This window comes from Panthera uncia (assembly GCF_023721935.1).
Source record: "Panthera uncia isolate 11264 chromosome D3 unlocalized genomic scaffold, Puncia_PCG_1.0 HiC_scaffold_8, whole genome shotgun sequence".
Taxonomy (NCBI): domain Eukaryota; kingdom Metazoa; phylum Chordata; class Mammalia; order Carnivora; family Felidae; genus Panthera; species Panthera uncia.
In genome coordinates, this window is record NW_026057586.1 from 36008405 (window position 1) to 36011752 (window position 3348).

The 3348-nt window shown below is 43.5% G+C and overlaps 1 protein-coding gene across 6 annotated transcripts in view; it reads right to left on the bottom strand.

The window, feature by feature from the left end:
- The window catches only part of FHOD3 (formin homology 2 domain containing 3), a 469815-nt gene that overhangs the window by 117377 nt on the left and 349090 nt on the right, over positions 1–3348 (bottom strand). The window lies entirely within an intron of this gene.

Below are 3348 nucleotides of genomic sequence, written 5' to 3' on the forward strand. Positions count from 1 at the left end.
GGGGGGGGGGGGGGGGGGGGGGGGGGGGGGGGGGGGGGGGGGGGGGCAGACACTCATGATTAGTTACAGATGAGACCCAATGATCTGCCTCTCAACCCACTCAGCTGCGAGTCAGGGCTGACTGCTTCTCCTAAACTGGTTGGGGACACTTGGGTGCATGAGACCCTATGGGTCACTATGCGATAAGTGCACAAAGACCTTCCTGCACACAGTGAATCCAGTTCAAACTCCCATCAACAGAAACCAGCACTAAGCATTCTGGGAAGCACCTTAACTTCAAATGTGGATATCCTTTGACAGAGTAAGCCTCCTTTTGGAAAGCTAGCATAACCTTATGGTTATTTGTATACTGAAAATGTCATTCATGGCAATACAGGAGCATTATTGAGCCCATGGTGAAAAAAACCTGGAAATTACCCAACCAGGTAACAACACAAGAATGGTTAAAACGTGTGATCCATAATCTGTGGAATATTATGCAATGAGTAAAAATGATGGCCAATTCTGTAAATGATAGTATAGAAAATGTTTATATACAGGCTGAAATAAAACATCAGAATATAATATTTATAGTTTGATTTCAACTGTACAAAAATATTCACAAAGGTCAAAAGCTATGTGTAGAAAAAAATCAGAAACAGGCTATTTTACAAAGTGGACTAGAGAGAGATATTTTCCATTTTCCCTCATAAATTATATCATTATAATGATAAATAAAACATTTTTATTACCCCAACTCTACCCTGTGCTGCTAAGTCTGGTCTGCTTAGCTATGGGTCTTATTATTTGGCATCACAGGTCAGGCCTGTGTCACTACACAGGCATGCCACCAGGCAGAGGGAGACTCCGATCACACAGTTTCACGACATCATCCTCAGCCAACACATCACTCTCATGGGACATGGTTTCTGGGCATCCCTTTTCTCTTCTCTTTAAAAACCCAACATGCTACATGCCTAACAGGTTAACTGCTTCTCCATGTGAGGGTTGGACTGAGTTTTTAAGAGAGCTCCCAAACCACAGGGCATAGAGAAGGCAGAAAAGCAAAGGGTGAGAGGAACATACAAAGAAAGGAAGCAGTAGAGAAGGGAGAAAAAAACTCAGGAGCAAAGAAGAGGGAAAGAAGTGGACAGAAAGCACTGTGACATGGGCAGGGAAGGAGGCTGCCGTCAAAAGCTTGGAGTTCTCAGGGAGACAGAGCCCCTGGGCCCAGACACCAGCCCTGTGTCACCCAGCTGCCTGGACCCTTGGCTTGTTATTCCCTGCAAGCATCTAAAACAACCCCCTTCTGACCCGAAGTGGACATCCTGTAGAATGTTTTAGGAGGGTTACGTTACCATAACTGAGTTTAAATGACGTTATGGAAATAAAACCAAGCATGATGCATATTCCCCCTGCTTTGGTTTTTCTAATGGCTGAGCAATTAATTCAAATACCTCACAGTCTGTTCAATTTTGCTTCTCAATTTCAGCCAAACGAACTGGATCATACATCTCACTCGGTTCACTGTACTTTTTCCCCTTGGTTCTTTGTACTGACTAATCAGTTGGTGCCTGCTATAACCAGTTCCGCTGCACTCAACCACTGAGCAGTTACAGACCCCATGAAAACCACAGTGAATGAACATCAGAAAACTAATAGGTGCAAACAGTATTTATACAGCATTCGAATTCCTGTCAAATAATTAAAAATTATAAGAATTTCTTGGTTAAATAGAAGTCAAACCTTATTCACAAGCATGAGGCTGTTTTTGTAAATTTATGTGTATATTCATTCATTTATGTTTCTCTTATTCCTGTCCCCTAGGACTGTAAGCAGTAGCAAAGACCAAGTGGAAAGGACCTGGATCCAGGAAAGCCCCATCAGAGGCTCTGAGACCATCACTAGAAAGTCCAGAATGACCATCATGGGCTACCACCACCCTGCTGGGGAAGATGAGGTTGCCAAGTTATTTTTATTCCCGTCAAATGTACAGCTCTTAACTTGTACACAGATACTGTTCTTGGAGGACATAAGAGCCATGTTGGACGCCCTCCATAAAAGTCATGTGAATGATCCAATAAGCCCGGAAGTTTAGACCTAGAAGAGACTCCTAGAGAACCTATAGTTTGAAGGTACTCAAACTGGAGATCACACACTCCTGGAGGCATACAAAGCCATCCTGGAAACAAGAGGAAATGTGTCTTAGAGCCCCAAGTTCCATAGCTGCTCTTTTCTTAAAAACGGGTCTGCCTGTGGCCACTGCTAGGGTCTCCAAGTTCTCTTCCCTGCCTCCCCTTCCACGATGGCCTTCCACTCTCGGGGGTTAAAAAAAGCAACACCTTCACCGAGGCCGAATCAATGTGGGGCAATGCTTTGAGCTGAAAAACCTCCAGGATGCCAGGCAAAGGAAGAGTGTAGGAAAGCCTCACTCCTGAGGGAATTCCTTAAGAAATACTGAGGAAGGGGCCCCTGGGTGGCTCAGCCAGTTAAGTGTCTGACTCCTGGTTTCAGTTCAGGTCATGATCTCACGTGAGTTCAAGCCCCATATCAGGCTCTGTTTTATATATATATATATATATATATATATATATATATATATATATATATATATATATATTATATAAAAGAAATACTGTGGAAGGAGACAGCACTGCTGTACCCAGGAGTAACCTCAGAGCAAGCCTCACATGTCATCTCTATCTACCTGCCCATCTACCTATGAATTGTGTTGAAATGATATTATGGAAATAAAACAAGCATAATGCATTTTCCCACTCCTTTGGTTTTGCAAATACCTGAGCAATTAATTCAAATACCCCCCAGTCTGTCCGGTTTTGCCTCTCAATTCTAGGAGTGAGATGGTTGTCACAGGGATGCATAAGTGCGTATTTGAATTGAAATATGACGTTGGACTTTTTCTGACAGAAATAAGGTCTCATTTGTCTGAGGACAGGCTTTGCCAATTAGGCATATGTAGGTGTTTCCTAAAATTTAATCACTTAAATGTGAAACCCCAAGGTTTTCACAAAAATGAATTTATATATTTTTTTGATGTTTATTTATTTAGGTGTGCCCGGGGGGGCACAGTAGGTCAAGTGTCTTGACTTCAGTTCAGGTCACAATCTCATGGTTCATGAGTTCGAGCCCCACACTGGGCTATTGTCAGCACAGAGCCTGCTTTGGATCCTCTGTCTGTCCCTCCCCCACTTGTGCATGCATACTTGCTCTCTCTCAAAAATAAACATTAAAAAAATACTTATTTTATTTGAGAGAGAGACAGAGAAAGCACAGGGGAGGGGAAGAGGGAGACAGGGAGAGGGAGAAGGGGAGAGGGAGAGGGAGAGGGGGAGGGGGAGGGGGAGGGGG